At 49.1% G+C, this 20,363-nt stretch overlaps 1 pseudogene; it reads right to left on the bottom strand.

Moving 5' to 3' along the window:
* Positions 1–17,258: 17,258 nt before the first annotated feature.
* Positions 17,259–18,349, bottom strand: LOC120846194 (annotated as a pseudogene).
* Positions 18,350–20,363: the final 2,014 nt, after the last annotated feature.

The raw sequence follows: 20,363 nt of genomic DNA, 5'->3' as shown, positions 1-20,363 counted from the left end.
AAATGTTTACAAAGTTCCGATTTTTTTTTTGATTTTTTTGTTTTCCTAAATGTTACGCTAGGAGAGTGTTGTGCACTCCCAAGCTGCTGCCATGTAATAAGGGTCCCAGACCCAGTCAAGCTCTCTCAACAGCTTTTTGTCTGGGACTCCTTCCAGTGTTTCTGGAAAATAAAGCTTTGATTTGATTTGATTTGATTTGTCGCTCTGGTGGGACGAGGCTTTTAGAGGAGACGTGAATGATTAGCAGATAGTATGAAAAACATACAAAGGAATTATGTAAGGCCTTTATTATTTGTAGTATGGGCGATCAATGTGTCCGCACATCCGTCTGTTACTCCAGCTGCCAAGAAAATCGTGTTTACAGTCGTATGCATATAGGTGGAAGTAGCACGTTCCACTTGGACCTGTTCGAACTTTTGGTAAAGCTCCATCCGCATTCTTTATTTTTTTTTCTTCTCCAGTTTACGTGAGTTGGCAGTCTGCACTCAGACGTAGTGTATGTATTCCTCTCCTTTGTTCCTTGCTTTTGTCTGTTATTTTTCAAGAAGTTCAATCAGAATGAACACACCACCTTATTACGTGGAAAGGCTGTTGTTAGTTCCAAAGTAGCTGTAAAACAATCTACCTGACATCTTTGGCTCACGCCCCGATTTCTGAAGCTCACGTTCTGCGAACACAGCCTTTCTGATTTCTCTGATCCTTTTCTTTTTTTATATATTCAATAGATCAAGTTGTCAGGGTTCACCAATCTGCGTCCTACGTGTTCCTGTCCTTTTGTCCTTGTTTCTTTGTGCACTTTTTCTTTAAGTTGGTCCATGATATTTTTTATCGTATATTCTAATCTGTGTTTTCGTCTTTATACTTACTGTAGCCTTTACCAAGTAGAAGTTGGCATTCACTTTCGCCATCCTGATGTGAGTGTCCTGAGAGGACACAGAATGACAGTCTCCTCTGCTGGAGGCCAGGCTTCATTGAAGACTGACGAGGCTGTTCATGGTAAGGCGCTTTATATATTGAGCAATATAATACCAACTTATTGCTGCTAGTATTGTTTTTAACACAAACTGTGTTTATGGACTGGCCTTTAGAAATTACAATGCCACTCGCGTGAAATAAAATCCTTTAGGGAAATTGCACATTCCATTCGTAAGCGGAATGCTGAGTTCACAACAAATTGCGTCTCGATTTGCTGCCAGTATTGCGGTGTGTGTTGGGTTAGCATTTTTATTTGTTTATTTAGTGTTCCCACTAATGTCTGAAGCCTTCCCATTGGTGCACTTGTTAGTGGCAACACACAAACACGAATGAACGGCAAGAGTGGTGAACAGCGCCTATCACGCCGTTCATCACCGCGCTCATTGGTTTTCGGAGAAGTTTGCAGTATTGGTCACGATTGTATTTGGTCATATATCGCAAATGAACACAACCAGGGCACTGTGCCTGCAATTGACCTTTTTAAGAGTTCGGCCACGATCGTGGCGCGCCCTCGCGGGAATCGCTCGAAACAGTATTGAAGGCTCCGGTACCGCCGCTCCGTGGTCCGCGCTAGCGCCAGGCAAGTCGTCGCTTCGCGTGCATCTTTACTTCGGTATGGCTGAGGAAGACCGGGGCATCGCCGTACCCGGGAACGGGTAAACAAATCCTGACGGGATGAAATACGGGCGATCTTGATATCGCGAAGGCTCGCTTGTACCGTCAAAAAGTAAGGAACGGTATGGTAAAAACAATCTCGCTTTGAATTCAGCACGTTTACGAACCTCCAACGAAGTGGCCCTGGCAAACAGGGAGTTCGCGGTTGGTTGCCAAGCCGTTCGGTCAATGTTCCGTCTTTTTAGGGCTCGAATTCCTTTCGCACGCTTTAATAATGTTTCGCCAATGTTCGACTTTTATTTATTTATTTTTTTTTTCAATTTTAACGTGGCATGACGCGAATCTGTATAGCGCACACCCGAAGAACGGAAACCTTTATCCACGTTTCCTTTACTCGAGTGTAGGGTACGTTATGACTACGTTGTAAAACCCATCGTGAACACTCCCTCTATTTTAGTTAAAAGCAGAATCTCCCGCCGTCACGTTGAGAACCTCGCCACCTGACAGGGAGGATATGCGTCATAGGTTTTTTAAAAAGGAGGGGGGGGGGGTCTTTTGAAAGGGATGTAGAAAAAGCAGGGCGTTGGACATCAGGTGCTTTCGTGCACCACCCGCAAAAGGCTGCTGGAACTATATAAATTGTTGCATTTCAAGCAATTTGCTGCCATTTGTGCAACTAAACAGCTGCGCAGTGGTGAGGCATGACGACTATGAAGCCAAGCCGCGAGAACAACGGAGTTAAGCCAAACCAGCACTGCCTGAACGACTGAGCGCACGAGAGAGCCACCAAAAATGGCGCCTTTCCCTTTCCTCCCCTCTTTCAGAGTCCGCGCATGCGCCCAGCGATCTCTGAAAAAGGCCAATTCAACACTCTCAACATTTCCGTTAATACAACCTGTAGCTGGTCGCACTTTCAGGGTCATTTCATTATAGCACAAATGAATAATGACATTGGAATATTTCTCGGCCCAACCCTTCACACCTGTTCTGATCTCCACGAGATCACAGTAGCGTCGTTTCTGTTGTATTGGCACGGCAGACTCTATACTTGTTTTGCTTCAATCTTTGTAAGGGGGACGCTGTAATCCAATTCTACTCATCCCTGGTGTACTACATAGCACTATATTTGCAGTGATACTCTTCAGATATTGTAGTTCCATAAAAATATATTTCAGCTTATAAAATATTTGTCATTTGGCGTGTAAATTTTTAAGCATATCTAGATTGAAGGTAGCAAATATCTTACATGCAGTCATGATGTGTGTCCGAAGTATATTGCTTTAACATATAATTGACCCAATCTCTGATTTTCGTTTTCAGCGCCTCTAGCGTATTGTGGATGCTAGGATTGCTTTTGTTTGTTTGTTTGTTTCACATACTCTACAACACTTCTTTCACCTTAATACTCAGTGCAGCCCTCGCGGACCAGAAGCTAGCATCGACTAGGCCAATTCCTTCCTGCATCACCAGCCGAGCCGAGGATCAGGTTTATGGGAGTCTGCAAAGGTTGTTGATGGTAAGCTGCTTTATATATACAACTGTGTAATAGCAGCTTGTACTGGATGACAATTCGACATGCGTTTTAATGTTTTAGAAAGGGACAGTTTCATGGGAATACTTGCAACGTGAAACCTTACCAAGCCTGTTCCCTTTCATCCTGTTGAGATTTTAGTACAACCGTTTCTGCTGCACACGAAATGCATACTTCGGCCAGGTAGAGACTTGATCCATATGAAGGTAAGCAGGTGATTATCAACTGCTCAGTGCTGTCCGTGGTGAAGTTCTCTCCTTGTCAGACGACTTACCACACTTCGTTCGCAAGGCATTTTAAAAGGAGAGAAGGTCAGCTGGTGCGTAATGCTCCCAGTACTGAGCAGTCGACAATCGCTTGTTCATACTCGCAGAGATCACGACCGGACTTCAAGCTCGGCACGTGTGACACTTAAGTGATTCTGCCTAGCTGTGGTGTGCTGAGCGATATATGTATAGCTAGCTGACTTGTGTACACACAGTGGCCGTGCGGTATAAAACGCGCCCAATCGGCAACTTTAATGCTCTCTCGTGGAGTGCCATTGATGTATTCTTTTTGCTTGCATGATATGTGTTCAGACTTTTTTTTTTCTTCGCTTACCGACAGTCCTAGCTGACTGCAGAGAGTGAGTATGAAACACTCCAGCAAGCCTCCAAAGCAGTATGCAGTGTAATTTTGGTCTATTGTGCAAGCGAGGAAGAAGATACTGCACGTTTGGCTGTTGAGGCTGCGATATAGACATTAGACAGTTTTATCTGAGCATTGTGACGACCCGCTCCACTCAACAGGGAAGCACCTGCATGCGCACAACGCTCAGTCAGCAACGACCAATTAGACCGCAGATGCCGATGGAGCAGACAATTCCTTCACCCCGATGGACACTGCCGACTGAGCGTTACGTACATGCCTGGTTACTTTCCCGCTCAGCGGCTGAGCGGAGCCGGCCGTAAAAAAAGCGCTCAGCTAAAACTTTTTCTGATAGGGGGTGGCTGACGCATAGATATTTCAGGCAGAGGGATGGCCCACATTGGCTCAGATCGATTCTCAGTATGAGCAGCTCTCATCGCTATACGGAAATTATGATTCAAACATCCTCTACCCCTTTCTGAAGGTTTTGAGACATGTGCTCCTGGCAGTATTGTCGGGCTAGACATAATTATACCCATATCCACTCCAATAAATTCTAAGAGGATGAAGTCAGTTGCCACATAGCTTGTGCAAAACCAAATCTGGAACTCACTCCTCCTTCGTGTTTTCCACTGTATTGAGAACCTTGTCTCAGTAAGTGATCGGCCTGTGAAGAAAATTGACCAGAAAAACAATATTACTTAAAAAATAGATGTCCCACTGTCACGTTCGCCCGGCACAGCACGCGAAATATTGAGGCGAGACGACGATAACAAGAATAAAAATATATATATACGTATTTAACAGAACTTATAAGAAAGAAGGAAAAAAGAAGAAATTGGTAATAGTCAAGGTAGAGCTCAAAAAGAAAAAAAAAAAGGAACACAAGGACGAATGTCACGTACGGTCCCTTCCTAAATCCCGAGTCTCCGTTGTCAAGTCACTCACGACCTTTTGATCGGACGGTGCCACGATGGGTCCTGTCCTGGACGATGTCTGGTCCGTAGCGACGACCGAATCTCGGAGCTTAGCCGGTTACGGAGAGGGTCGGTTTTCGGAGCTCAGCCGAAATCGTCCCCCGGGTCTTGCGGAGCTCTGCCAAACACGTCCGCGCTCGCTGTCCGTCAGGTAGTCGTTCTTCCCTTTCTTTTTCCTTCCTCTTCCTTGTAACAAAAATTGCAGATATCCTCTTCTTTCTCTTCTCCGGTTCTCACACGTGACAATAAACCCTACTTTAAGAAGTACATTGTTTAACTTCTTCATCCTTGGACTCGAAAAAAAAAAACATCTTGAAGGTCCGCGTTTCTTAAACTCTGTTGCTATTCACATGCTCCTCTTCGACGTTTGCACCACCCTCACACAGGCTCTCGGCACTGACGTTCTGGAAGAACCATGCACTCATTCCTAAAGCACTCGCGTGTCAACACTTATCTACACTCTTTAACTTATCTTACAGTCACACTGTTTCGTCATTTCACGCTCGCGCACCAAACACAACGAACTTTCTATGGGGTCAATAAAAAAAAAATTGAGTCACTTGACCTTGCAATACCTCACCCATTACCAACAAAAAATAAGAAGGTTTATGTTATTCGCATCTCAGAACAAGTAACCCGAGCGCCGTCTCAGTCTTTCTGCGACCGGATACACCACATACTAGGACGCGCTAATCACTAATCGTCATCCAAAGGCCGGTTTCTTGTTTGAATCCGACTTAAGTAGTCGGCCCCTACATTCTCGCTCCCTTTGATATATTCGAGATGAAAACAATAATCTTGCAGCTTCAAGCTCCATCTCATCACACGCCGGTTAGAGAGTTTGGCCTTATTTAAGAACTCTAGTGGTTGGTGGTCTGTTTGAACTCGGAAGTGTCTGCCATACAAATATAGCGTGAACCTTCTGATAGCCCATATTAGAGCCAAGCACTCCTGCTCGATGATGGCATAATTCCTTTCTGCCTTACTGAGCATTTTACTCGCGTAGGCCGCCGGACGTAGTACGCCATCTTTCTCTTGCAGAAACACCGCCCCCAAACTAGAGTTCGAAGCGTCCGTGCGCAGTACAAATTCCTTGCTTAGGTCCGGTGCCATAAGGATAGGTGGTTGAGACAGTAACCCCTTCAGGCGGGTGAATGCCTCTTTCTGATCCCGGTCCCACTCGACCTCATTGCGAGCACCTTTCCGTGTCAGCTCTGTCAGAGGATATGCTACCTCTGCGTAGTTCGGAATAAATTCCCGGTAAAACCCAGTCAAGCGTAGAAATGACCTGACTTGCCGCTTGGTAGTTGGTCTGCGTGCGTCCTGTATTTTTGTCAGTATATCTTGCTTCGGAGCTATTCTTCCTAGTCCCAGTTTGTGTCCCAAGAAGTTGACTTCCTCAAAACCAATTTCACACTTATTTGGTTTGGCCGTCATCCCGGCCTTGTGTACCCTGCTCATGATTTCGCTTAGGGTGCCAAGATGCTCTTCCCATGAGTCTGTTGCTATCAGTACATCGTCGATGTAATGATAGGTGTTGGGCACCCCTTCCAGCAACTTCCGCATCAACTTTGTGAAAGTTGCCGCTGCCGTTTTCAAACCAAACGGCATAAACTTGAACTGGTACAACCAGCTTGATGAAGAAAACGTGGTCTTCTCTTTGGACTCTTCCTCCATGGGGATTTGCCAGTATCCCTCCGACAAGTCGAGCTTAGAAAATAACTTCTTGTGCCCTACCCTTGTGAATGTGACGTCCACCTTCGGTATAGGCTCAGCATCTGATATCAGTACATTATTGAGCCGTCTGAAATCTATGCACAATCTGTTCGAGCCATTTGATTTCTTTACCACTACTATTGGCATATTTTACGGATATGTCGATCTCTCAATGACGCCCATTCGAAACATCTGGGCTATCTCTACCTCCGCCAGCCTCTGGACGTTTAATGGTAAAGGATACGGTTTGGTTTGCACCGGGGTTCCTTCAGTCAACTGGAGGTCGCACTTGAAGAGGTCTGTTTTCCCTGGTATATCTGAGAATATGTCCTCATACCCTTCGAGCAAGGAGAACACTTGTCACTTTTTTTCTGAGTCCAATCCCATATTGATGACCACATCTCGCCTATCCTGAAGTTTCTTTGGTGCTATGGTTTGGATCTCATCGCTTTCGTCTGTATTAGTGTCGTCACTCTCGTCAAGTTTCGCCAACCCACAGTTCATGACAGGATGGTCCTTTTCTTCCCCTTCCTCAGACCTCTTCAGCATGCTCATATGGAACACCTTCTTCTTTCGTCCAACATCTAGCTCGTAGTCTACCTCGCTTCTTCTAGCAGTGACCTCAAAGGGCCCCTTCCACTGCATGAGCAGCTTGTTGTTGTCGCTGGGAAGTAGGGTGGCCAGTTCCGCTTATTATAAGCGGATTTGAGCTCCTTTTTTCACTGAGTCGCTGGTAGATTTTTCCAGTCGCTTGTCGCGTTTTTTTGGGCTTATTCGTGTTTTTTCTGCAAATATTTTTATTTTAGTGCTCGTCGTGCTCACTGACAGCGCGTTTGTCGTCGAAATCGCGAAAAACAGCATGCCCGTTTGGCGCAGCGGTTAAGTGTTGCAAGCTACCGTCCGTCACAAAGTACAAAGCTATTACTATTCATCCACAAGTATTTTGGCACCTTGTCCATCTTTCCAGTCTTCAGTTGTCGTCGTCGCGTCTAGTTGCCATTGCATTTTGCGCAAAATGTCTTCGAAGTGGTCGAAGTATGGCAAAAGATATTATAAAGATTGGGAAAAGGAAACATAGCTTAAGGACTGGCTGCGACCAGTCACCGGAGACGATAAAAAGCAGCGTGCAAGTGCGAGATCCGCGCTCATCTTGCCGACCTCGTTCAGCACATTGCAACAGAAAAACACGTGAGGAACTCTCGGCCACTTTCCAGTGCACGTTTGACTACCATGGGCTTCACCAAGTCGTCGCCTCGAAGAACGATACCAGAACTGGAGCTAAAGCTGGCATGTTACTCAGCGTGCCATGTCACTATCCGCTCTGTGCATTGTGGCATGGCACGCTGAGTATTCGCCGTAATACTTGAGTGAGTTCCCTCTCTTATTTCATTATTAATAAACTATTTTCAAAAATATGTACATGTATTGAACATTCGCTTGTTTTGGGCTTCTTCACGAAGCTCACGCCGCTTTTTTGGGCTTGGTTAGGGTCGACTATATCTGCTTGTTCGTTCGGCCGCATCTGGCCACCCTGCTGGGAAGGAGTATCAGCGCCCTGTCCCCTGTCTTTATTTCTCGTTTGAGCCGCTTCTGGTTGTAATAGCGCTTGCATTTTTTCTTGGCATCCTCCAGTCAACGATGGGCCATCTCACACGTCTTCTCCAGTTTCTCTCTTAAGTCCAAAACACATCCATATGAAGTCTTCGTTTCCTCATCCATCGCCTCATTGGACCATACCACTCTCAAGATGGTCAACGGTCTCCGTACTCTCCTTTGCGCAAAAAGCTCAGATGGGGAGAATCTCAAGCTTGCCCTCGGTATTTCCCGGTAAGCAAAAAGTAGCATGTGTAAGTAGCGGTCCGAATCTCTTGGTCTTTCCTGGCACATTCTTTTTAGCATCTGTTTGATGGTGCCATTGAACCTTTCCACAAGGCCGTTACCCATGGGATGGTAAGGTGTCGTTAGCAGATGTTTCATTGACAGCAACCGGCCCACCTCCTTCATTAGCTCGGATGTAAAATTTGACCTACGATCGCTGAGCATTTCCACCGGCACACCGTTCCGTGAAAACATGTCCATCAGCGCCTCTGCCACTTCAGGAGTACCAATTGTCCTTAAAGCAACCGCATCTGGATATCGAGTGGCCACGTCAACCATAGTCAAGATGTACCTCTTCCCCGTATCAGATGTGCGTGCAATGAGACCTATGTTGTCGATGGCCACTCTTTTGAAGGGTGTCGCTATGGTTGGCATATTCTCCAAGAGTACTTTGGCCACTCTTCCTTTGGGCACAGTGCGTTGGCACACATCGCAGGATCGCACATACCTTCGGACCTCACTTTGCATGCCTGCTCAGAAAAACTCCTCCGTGACCAATTCTACTGCATTGCTCATCCCCTGATGGCCGGACATTATGCCATCGTGAGCTATGGCAACTACTGTTTGTCTGAACTTTTCCGGTAGGATCAGCTGAGCAGTGGTTCTTCCCGAGCTGTATATGTAACTTCTATACAGCAACTTGTTCTTTATAAAGAACTTGTATTTAGTTCTACCCGAGTGTTTGGAAATTACCTTACCGATGCTGCGGAAAAACTTCTTAAGGCTATCGTCATTTTCTTGCTCTCGCAGCATCTCTTCAGCCGTAGTGTCAAGAGGTGAGACCTGCGGAACTCTTAGACTTGACTGCTGCTGTACCAATTCGCTTCTTTTCGCGGTCGCCAACGCGTTGATGATTGACACTGGCTCCTCGTCGCCTGGTAACGGGCTTTGTGTCGCCGCTTGAAATTGTTCTAAGGACCTACCCTGATTTTTTTCCGCGATTATGTCTCGCTTCGTATCCCCGCTCTCTTCTGTCAACGACTGCGTCGTCGCGGTTTTAACCATTCGTTTCTCCTCGTCATCATTCCACCCTGAATCAGGATCGTTAACTCCTCGGACCATAGGCACGTTCCCAAGCACTAGGTCGTACAAGGGATTGCTTACGCATTTCGGTACTACACTTCCAGAGAAATACGGCGTCCTCACCACAATTACCGCCTCCGGTAGATACCTCACTGTCCTGTCCATGAGAAACATTGGACTCGAAGCTCCTGTCATCGCTTCAGGAGAAACCAGTTCTTTTCGGACGACGACAGTGTTGTACCCTGTGTCCCGAAAGACCGTTATCCTCTCTTCACCTAGACGTCCCTCTACTACTCGCATATTTTCTTCCAGGAACTTCGGCGCTCGTCCCAGCGCCGTGTTGACCACCGGGATCGTGACGCCATTCTCAAGCGTAATGTAACCTGCATTGAGCTGGACCGCCGGCTCGTCGCGTTGTTCCACCCACAGGCAGGAAGCCTGGGGTCGGTCGTTCGGTCTCGCCCGCAATTATTAGCTCGGTGTCCGGTTTTGCCATAATTCCAACAGGTCACCACTCTGGACGTGGACGGTTGGCTGCGGCAATTCTCCGCTTTTGGCCAGCTTTGTTGCAGAGGAAGTACCGCACGGCCTTCCTGCCCTCACCACTCACCACTTTGCCCGTGGATGTCGTACTTGGCTTCTTTGTCAGCTCATTAGTCTTCGTTTTGCTTGCACCGGTCTGAGTCTGGGCTTCCAGGAATAGGACGGCATTGGAAGCTACCTCATCCAAAGTTTGGCAGTCTCGTTCCCGAAGAAACGCTGACAAACGTTTAGAGCACGTCATCAGAAACTGCTCAACGAGTACTCTGTCTCGGAGAGCCTCAAACGTCCGTTCTGTGCCGGATATTTCAATCCATCGGTCGAAATATCCCACTAGCCGGGTGGCAAACTGTATTCTGGTTTTCCCTCTTCGTGTTTTCCCTCCCGAAACCTTTCTCTATACCCCTTCTTGGTGTAACGAAATCGCTGCATCAGCGCCATCTTTGTTCGTGAATAGTCTAGCCCGCCTTCCGGGGATAGGCGGCCAACTATCGTTCACGGCAGTTCACGGTAGGGACTTGGGGCCACCCAAGTCCCGTCGCTGTGCGTTCGAATCTCATGAGATACGCCTCCAAGTTATCTCTACCTTCTTTAAATTGCGGAATAAATTTGTGCGGGCTGAAGTGGTGCACTGGAGCGCTTGTCGCACCCTCGCCAGCACCCCGACTTCTCTGGTGACAGTCTACAGCGCCTTCTTGTATTGCTAGCTTAAGCTGCAATATTTCTCGCTACTTGCCTAACCTGGGGCATTCAGCCTCGCGCTCTTGTCTTGCCAATGCTCTTTCCTCCCTCATGGCAGCTCTTGCTTCCTCTACCCACTTCTTTAGTTCGGCACCAACGTAGCCCAACTTTTCCCCCGCCGCAATTGATCTCTCGGAGTCCATATCGTTTCGCTCGGCTGCACCAATCCGCGTGCGTCCCGGCCGACGTAATGAAGTTAAGGGCACCCTGGCAGGCTCGCCATATTGACACGTTCGCCCGGCACAGCACGCAAAATATTGAGGCGAGACGACGATAACGAGAAAAAAAATATACATACGTATTTAACATAACTTATAAGAAAGAAAGAAAAAAAAAAGAAATTGGTAATAGTCAAGGTATAGCTCAAAAAGAAAACAAAAAAAGGAACACAAAGACGAGTGTCACGTTCGGTCCCTTCCAAAATCCCGAGTCTCCGTTGTCAAGTCACCCACGACCTTTTGATCGGACGGTGCCACGATGGGTCCTGTCCTGGACGTTGTCTGGTCCGTAGCGACGACCGAATCTCGGAGCGTAGCCGGTTACGGGTAGTGTCGGTTTTCGGAGATCAGCCGAAATCGCCCCCTGGGCCTTGCGGAGCTCTTCCAAACGCATCCGCCCTCGCTGTCCGTCGGGTAGTCGTCCTCCCCTTTCTTCTTCCTTCCTCTTCCTTGTCACAAAACTTGCAGATATCCTCTTCTTTCCCTTCTCCGGTTCTCAGACGTGAAACCCATACATATTAACCTGCATCTACCAACCACTGTACACCGCCTCACTGCTGATTTGGTATTTTTTAATTGATTTGCCTGAACTGTTCGCACCTGTAGACATGTTAAGGATGATCACGAGGGAATGTTTCTTGTCATGTGATGTCATATTCGTAAAGTAGGTGAGGCTTGCGGGCATTTTCAAGGCCTATGGGACATGCTGATGGTGAACACTCATGATGAATTTGATGGTGGGCGTTGATAATATATACTAGTTTGCTTGTAAGTCGCCATTTTTTATTTCATGAAGTCTGCAGATGACTTTTAGTCGTCAAGTTGCCATTATGTGGGAACACGGCGGGTCATACTCTGCAATGCATTACATGTCTACGTGTGTCTACCCAATCTCATTAGTATGTGTACAGCAGTGAGTAGTATATGTAAATGATATGATCTTTCATTGCCTCAGTAAGGCTAATGAATCGCAATGTTTCCCTAAAAATGCTGAATGTGGATATCAGGGACTGCGCACCTATCGTAACGTCAATGTTAAGCTGCATGCCAACTACTCCGCCAAGCTCGCCCGTCTCTCGACATGCCCTTTTTAATTAAAATATATGATCTCCACAAGCCACATGGGCTGCTTGTCTCATGCCCCTCATCCCAGTTTAGAATTTCTGGATTATTACGTGCAGCTGGTATTGATTTACCCTGTCATTCTACTGTGGTGTCGATTTTCTTTACAGGTGCTCTAATGAAGGACTTGCCTTCCCGGATGCATGGTCGACTTGCATCACAAGCTGCATGAGAAGTGTGAAGAAAATTTCCTAGGCCCGTGACATGCAGCCCCTCTCATCCAGCGCACTCCTCTGGCGACAAGGTTATGATTACCAGCCGAACTGTAGCTTCACTGCAACTGACAATAAACAAGTACGGTAACAATTTTGTTTGTTTCATTTACTACCCATGTATGAGTGACCAATAGATGTGGCAGCTGCTTTAGCAAAAAGGTGTATACCTATGCCCGAAATGTACTTTCATGCACAGTCCGAAATAATTGTTTACACACATTACTTGTTAAAATTAATCTTGTTATGAACTACATCATTTCTATTCAGGTGGGAATTGCACACAAAACCAAATGTTAGCCTGTAAAACAAGGCCGTGAACTGTACGGTTTTAGCCCGCTAGCCAGGGGTCTTGCTGGTATCTTGCGGTACTGCTGGTACTGTGCCTGGAATTTGTGCTGGCAGCAGCCCGGGAACTCGCTGGGACAAAAGACCGAGAACTGTGTGGCTTGAGGCCGCTAGCCGGGAATCTTATCTTACCGTATTACTGGTGCTACGCTGGGGATTTGTGTTGGCAGCATCCCGGGAACTCGCTGGGACGCCCAGTGCCGGGCGTCCCAGTCAGTCCTAGTCGCTGGCCAGTGACTGACAACCTCACTGACTCGTTTTCGCGCCACGGGGCGTTTCCAGCGTCGGCCCAGTAGGAGCCTGCCAGCAGGCCAGTACCGCCCCATTTCCAAACCAGCGAATTGTGCTACCTGGGCGACAGCAACCATGATTTGCACGTTGCTCGTGATAACGCCCAAGAATTTCAACAAAGGATACGGCAGTACTTTTGGCTGCTTCGGTTTCCATCGCATCGTCAAAGCATCCACATCTAAAGCGGCTCCGATCTTTAAAAAAAGCTCTTCGAATAGCGCTGTCTTTTTTAGTGGGCATGGGAGCAACTGCACCGTGCGGATTGTATAACACCCGTCTGTTCTTGCTCGAGCAGGTTGATTCAGTTCTTTCCTTGCATTCAAATAAGTGAGACGACGTTTTCCTTATTTTGTTCATATGCCCAAGGGCATTACTGTTTCTAACATGTCATGAACGAGAAACTTGAAATTCAAAACAACATGAGGCCATGGCGCGGTAGGAAGTGGCCGCGCACACGAAAGACGCCTGCCCAGCTTTCTCTTCTCCCCCCAAAAACACCGAAAAGGGCATGAACATAATGCATTTAGAGCTCGTGCTACTCCCTGTCGTCTTCACCGCCGTCTCAAGTTGTACCGCGGCAGAGACGGTGTGGAATCTTTCGAGAGGTTGTCCGGATGGTCGCCACCTGGAACTTGCGACACATCTACCTCCTCGGGTTCATAGAAAGCTTGTAGGTCGGCGACATCAATAGACCCGCACACTTCACCAGATTCGCAATGCACCAGCTAATAAGACAAGTTGGAGAGCTTCCTACTAACATGGTAGGAGCCATCCCACCTCTTTGCTCAAGAGGCCTTGAAGCCTCTAGCAGCATCACACAGCGGATGAGTTCGCCTCAGTACCAGATCTCCTATCTTGAACTGCAGATTTCGCCTCCCCCTTGTTGTACTGCTTTGCCTGCTGCAGTCTCGAGACGTCAAGGCTCTCTCGAGCTTCACGCAGGTTCTCCGTGAAAAGCTTCCGGAGATCTTCTGCGAACTGCCTGGTAGTGCGCTGCATGCCTGCAGGGTCTGTGCAAAGAAGGCCGTTTCCCAGGGGAAACGGCCTTCTTCGCACAGTTGAGCCGTTGAGCCGAAGTAAAACCCGTGGACGGGTTGATTGTTGTGCAGGGAGCGAATGCCATTTCCGCCAATTTTGCGTTCCGCTGTTGAGTAGTTTCGCTGCTCTCCGGTTAGCGTAAATATATATATATGACTGGCGAAAGCTACGGGTCGAAGAACGCTGTCATGTTCCTGCAGAAGAACTACTCGAAGTCCGCAATCGCTTGGGTCGGCCTGCGAGATGAACGGACGATTCAAGTCGTGCAGATTTAAACACGCGTTTTCAGTCACAGCCCTTGAGTGACACGCGAATGCGGTTTGCTGCTCCTGCCCCAGCACTATTTCTTTTTTTTTTTTTTTTTTTTTGCGGAGCAATCGGTTCAGAGTTTTAAGCCGGGAACACATTTGCGAAAAAACGAATCGAAAATCTGAGAGAAATCGGAAGCTGCGAAAATCGAAGCTTGCGATTTTCGGAAGACGAGCCAAATGAGGCGGAATGCGCGGCGCGGAAATCGCAATGCACTGCGGTTTTCGTGCTCCGACTTCCAGGAGGCTGCTCGGTAGTCTGGCGAACTGGCGTCTCATATTTCGCGCCTCTTAAAAACTTCAACTATTAAAACCTCGTTGAATGCCACGCGAGCCTTTGCACCACCACCCTTTGATAGAGACAGAAGGCGTTTTCTACGAAGGTTGAGATGAGAACGCAGGGATGGCATACGATGTTGCTTGCGCCGCTTCCGAAGCTGCGCGAGCCGCCATGTTGCGAGCCGATCGTATCGTTTCGTTCCGTCCTGTTCCGGGCTTTCGCTCACCGAGCTCCTCCGCCCCGTATTCGGAGGCGCCGTGCGAAAATATCTGGCGCTGCAGATCTTTCGAACCGCTCCCGATTTTCGAAAAAGGGGAGGAGCAAGGGAGGAGCCTAGCTGCCGTGCGATTTTCATGTGCGGGTTTCGCACAAAATTCTTCTTTTTTTCGCAAATGTGTTCCCGGCTTTAGTTATTCCAGCGGATTGCGGAATAAAATCTATATAAAACGCAATCATCCCGCGATATTTCTGTAGGCTTTTGACGTCATGAGGGGCTAGGTACTCAGTTATTGCGTGCAGCTTATCTTCATTCGGGCGCAGCGTTCCGTTATCTACAACAAATCCGAGGAGGTTGATTACAGACGATGCCAACTGTACTTTATCTGGATGAATCGTAAGGCCGGCCTGACGCATTCGTTCGAGTACGATGTGAACGTAAACGAGATGCTCCTCGAATGTTCGTGAAAACACCACTGCGTTATCCATGTACGCCATCGCAAACTCGTACTTCGCGTCACGAGGACAAAGTACATTAGGCGTTGAAAGCTGGCGGGAGAGTTGGAAAAACCAAAGGGAAGGCGAGTGAATTCGAACAACCACCTGTGTCAAATGAATGCGGTCATCTTTACATAAGCCGGATGAATTTCGATTTGAAGAAATCCGCGGCAACAATCGAGGGTTGTGAAAACCATCGCGTTTCCAAGGGCATGCATTAGTGAGGAAATACTAGGAAACGGGTAACTGCCTCCGACTGACACTTCATTTAGGCACCTGTAATCAGCTCAAAGCCTTGCTGTGCCGTCCATTTAGGAGCAAGGACCACCGGTGAAGCCCATGGGCTTTTTGACTGAGGTACTGCGCCTGTGTCGATCATTTCCGAAAGCGGCCCATCAAGAAGCTCGCGCTTGTGAGCACTTGATGGAGCTGCTTCTGGTTGCCTTCACCGGAGCACTTTTGCACGGCTTTGAGCACGCTGTCTGAAAGTAAAGACATTTCTCCGGCAAAGTTAACCGGGAACGCCTGGCTGCGAATACAGTCCTGCGTCTGGTAAACGGCGTTAATTTCGTTTCACCTCCCGACCAATACCCAACTTGGTCAAAGCCTAGCAAAACCCGCTCCGCTGCAATAAAATCTCTAACAAGGACCATGGGCACTGGCAGTTCCGGGAGGTATACGAACCGTTGTCCTTGTTTTCTGCCATGAAAATAAATTCGTAACCTGACTGCACCGGCAGCAGGCAGTACGGACTCCGATGCTACTTGAAATTTCACGTTTGCTGACCGGAGATGTATCTTTTTCTTGTTACATTCCGCAAATGCAGCATCCCCAATAAGCGATATGTTTGTACCAGTATCTAAAAGAGCGGCCACTGGTGGACCTAGTACATTCACAGTCATACGATGTTCAAGAGACTTGGGTGTAGCTTGGATTCTACTCACAGCTGGGATGAGCACTGTAGGTTTCTCGTTTAGTGAGGTTGTTCCTACCCCCGTCGTCTGGTGCGAGTCCATTAGCGACCGGCCATCCAGAGCGACCATCCTTGGTGTTGAGAACTTCACAGCGGTTCTGACGCTGGGGATTGGGATGAAATCTGACAGGCCGACCTTCGGCTTAAAGGGAGCAGCATTAGGGTCCAACTCAAAGGCAGTTGCTTCGCGTAGCTTACGACCGGGAACAGTGGAAGCTGTTTGCTAGAGGGTCAGTGCAAAGGCAAATGCGCCGGGAGTCTCATGACCGAGAATGTTGTGAGCTGGCCGCCCGGGTGTCACTGCAACAGCAGGCACGCCGGGAGTCTCAAGACCGCGAACGGTGTGAGCTGGGCGCCCGGGTGTCGGTCTCAAAACCGACACGCCTGGAGTCTCAACACGATAAGTGCTATGATCTAGCCGCCCGGGTGTCTGTGCAAAAGCAGACACGCCGGGAGTCTCCCGAACCCGAACGGTGTGAGCTGGGCGTCCGGGTGTCAGTGTGAAAGCCGGCACGCCGGGAGTCTCACAACGAAGAGTGAAAGTGTTATGAGCTGGCCGCCCAGTCGTCGATACGAGAGCAGACACGCCGGGAGTCTAAAGACCGTGAGCGGTGTGAGCTGGGCGCCCGGGTGTCGACGCGGACGCCGACACGCCGGGAGTTTCATGACGAAAAGTGTTGTGAGCTGGCCGCCCGGTTGTCCATGCGAGAGCATACACACCGGGAGTCTAAAGACCGCGAACGGTGTGAGCTGGGCGCCCGAGTGTCTATGCAAAACCGGACACGCCGGGAGTCTCACAACAAAGAGTGAAAGTATTAGGAGCTGGCCACCCGGTTGTCGATGCGAGAGCAGACACGCCAGGAGTCTCAAGACGGCAAACGGTGTGAGCTGGGTGCCCGGGTCTCGACGCGAAAGCCGACACGCGGGGAGTCTAATGACGGAAACTGTGAGCTGGCCGCCCCGTTTTCGGTGCACGAGCAGACACGCTGGGAGTCTCAACACCGCGGACGGTGTGAGCTGGGCGCCCTGGTGTCCATGCAAAATAGGACACGCTGGGAGTCTCACAACGGAGAGTGTTATGAGGAAGAAAAGGTGATGGAGGGACACCGAGGGGGGGTCGATAGAAAAGCATCAGTCGCCGGAGCCTGTGCGAGCCTTCGGGAGGCCCGGAGGCGGTTGCGGCGGCTCGACCTTGCGGATTGTGTTTTCGGCGCGGCCGGCGGAGAGTAGAGATTTCCTACAACCGCCGGCCGTAGCCAAATATCTTTGTGTCTGAGGCGGCCGCTACCGTTCGCTGCAGTCCCGGTGTATGCGTCCTGGCTGGCCGCGTCGAAAACAAGAGGGCGTGGCCCGCCCGTCGGCTTCAGGCGGTGTCCCGTTCTTTCTTGCCTCTCCCAAGCTCCGCGTTACCGGTCCAGAGGACAAGAACTCATCTTGACCAATGGAGGGGCTGTAGCATTGTGAATGTATGCCGTCATAACCGCTGCACCTCCTTGATTCGTATGCACAAGAATCTAGGGCTCGAGGGACAGACGCCTGACTGGAATTGTCTTGTTCCCTCTCAACTCGTACACGTGCGTTTCCAGACCACGCAAATGATGGTTCCATAGTCATGTTAGGCAATTGAGGGGGGCGGTATCTTGGTTCCGCGAGGACGTCGGCCTGGATGGTGATCGCCTCCCGTGCCATCTCGTCTAAATTCTCTAAGGTGCGTCCCCGGAGATGGGGATGGAAACGGGGGTGGCTTTGGCGGATGGCGCGTTGAACTTTCTCCCCGTCTCCTGCCGCGGCGTCGGCGATATCGTACAGGCAATGCAGACCCCTTACGGACTCAATGAGTGACTCTTCGGGGTGCTGTGTAGGCGCGCGCAGCTCGTCCCTAATCAGCATGCTGTAATCCGGAGGCAGGAACTCCGTCCTATATCGCGCCTCGAAATCTGACATACTTTTGAATTTAGTTTGTCTTTGACTCCACTGTGCTGCACTGTCTGTCAGTGCAACCGGCAAAAGGCGGGTGAGGATGGTTTCGTCGTCAATTCCCGACGCAGCTTGGCAGTTCCGCAGCTCCGAGACGAACATCTCGACTGACTTTCTATCTGCGTACCCCGAAAAAACCGGAACGCTAAGCGAGAGCCTTAGCAGTCCCTGTGGGGCGTGCTTCCAGGAGGAGGGGGGCTTGAGCGCTACATCTGCTCTTGTTGTATCTGAAGAAGTATGATCATGGCCACGCTTAGTTCTGCTAGACCACCCTCTGGTGCTGCGCCTGCCGGGACTGAGACGGCGTTATTCGCGAGAGCATCGAGCGTCAAAAGGTCGTCCTCACTCACGTTTCTGTCGGCGCCCTCTGTAGACTCCATCGTGTTGTAGTGGAGACTTCCGCAGCCTAGGTTCAATGAACTTAGGCTTGCGTTTTTTCAAATATGGGCAAACTCAGGAACGCAAAATTGACTATGTAAAACGTAAGAACAAACCCAGTTTGTGGCCATCCTCCCAAACGAGCAGTATACCACGTCTGGGCGCCAGAGTGGGATTTCCCTTGCTGCTTCCCGTCTCGAAGAATGACACAGCACACCGGTTCAAAAACATGTAAACATTTAATGACCGCTATCGCCTGCGGTGCGATCCCAACAGGCCCCGCGCATACGCTGCGAATGCCTTTTATGAGTGGCGGAACGCCGCTCGCGTGGCCAGTTGCCCATGGCCCCCTCGTGGTCAAGATGACCACTGATGATTGTTGGATTGGCAACCTCGGCCAACCGTTTGGAATCCCCAGGTTGCCCACAAGTTCAACGAAGCTAAGCGCGAAGCGCTAGAGCATCAAGCACCTCCAGGAAGAGGCAGTTGTTTCACTCTCTCGCCTTAATGAAATGGGAGACAGATCACGCTGTGTGAATTTAATATTTCAGAGCATTCAAAATTTTCTCCCGGAAACTTGGTCGCAGATTGAAATTAAAATTGTAAATGCTCTTTTCGGTCTAGGAATTCCTTGTAAACGCATTTCCCACGGCCATAGATTAGTTTCGTTTTGTAAAGATAAATGTCGACCTATTATCTTCAAATCCATTTCATTAAAAAAACTAGTGTTTTTAAGTCAAGAGCTGGTATAAAAAGATAGAGGAGGACGGTTATGTTTCCCCATTAAAAGTGGAACGCGGTAGCTCAACATATAATCCCCGCTCATTCCCAAGGTGCGCAAACGTGTATGCGTGGCCTAGTCGCCATCGTGCCTGGGCGCAACAGAAGGGTCATAAGTTCGAATGCCGCCTCTGCGTAAAATTCTTTTAGTTTTTAGAGCGCCGCTCTTCAGCGCGAAACACATGTACGACGAAACCGTCCGATCTGACGTCCGATCAGCCAATACGACGGTCGGAGGCGAGGGTTTTCAACGTACTCCGGTGCCACGAAAACCGTCATCCCCCAAGGTCATGCCGGCAGTTCGCACGTCGGATCGGACGGTTTCGTCGTACATGTGTTTCGCGCTTTAGGCTCTCATTTCCACGTTTCGCGGCGTGGCCGTCGCCGTCGGTGTAACCACCCCACTAGACTCATCGGGAAATTTAATTGGTATTGAGATCACGCGACGTCAATTTTTCCGCTAAATCTAGCGGGAAAGCTGAATGTGTGCACGGGTGACGTGACACGAGGTCATGGGACGTCATTTTTCCCGCTAATTGTGGCGGGGAAACTGAATTGCAGTTGAGGTCACGTAGCGTCAATTTTCCGGCGAATTTTAGCGGGAAAACTGTAGGAGGAGGGGAGAGTATGGAGGAGGAGGAGGGCAGGGTACGGAAGAGATTGGTGGAAGGGTACGCAGGAGGAGGAGGGGAGGGTACGGCAAAGGAAGAGGATGAGATGAGAGGCTGAAGAAGTGGGGGAGGAGGAAAGTATGAGGAGGAGGGGAGAAAAAAAAGAGGGGAGGGGTGTACCATCCCCTCCGTACCCTCCCCTCCTCCTCCTCAATAGCTGCGCTCTAATTTCGCATTACGGATATTTGTAACATGTTTATTTTTTTTTCTTTTCATATAATTACATTTTTTTAGAAAGTCAAATCACTTGAGATTTTCGCGTCAGGAGAAGTGGCTGTCACGTTATGCCCCTATTGAGCAATTAGGATTTTCACGTCCCAACGCCACCGGGATCGGTTTTTCTGCCACACAATCTCCTAACCGCTGACGGGTCATAATGGCAGGTTTGTCAGTTAGTGACTCTTTTCACCTGCAACACACCAGGCTATGC

The sequence above is a fragment of the Ixodes scapularis genome, unplaced genomic scaffold (genome assembly GCF_016920785.2).
Source record: "Ixodes scapularis isolate PalLabHiFi unplaced genomic scaffold, ASM1692078v2 PGA_scaffold12__126_contigs__length_90152505, whole genome shotgun sequence".
Taxonomy (NCBI): domain Eukaryota; kingdom Metazoa; phylum Arthropoda; class Arachnida; order Ixodida; family Ixodidae; genus Ixodes; species Ixodes scapularis.
This window is presented reverse-complemented; position numbering and strand designations above follow the sequence as displayed.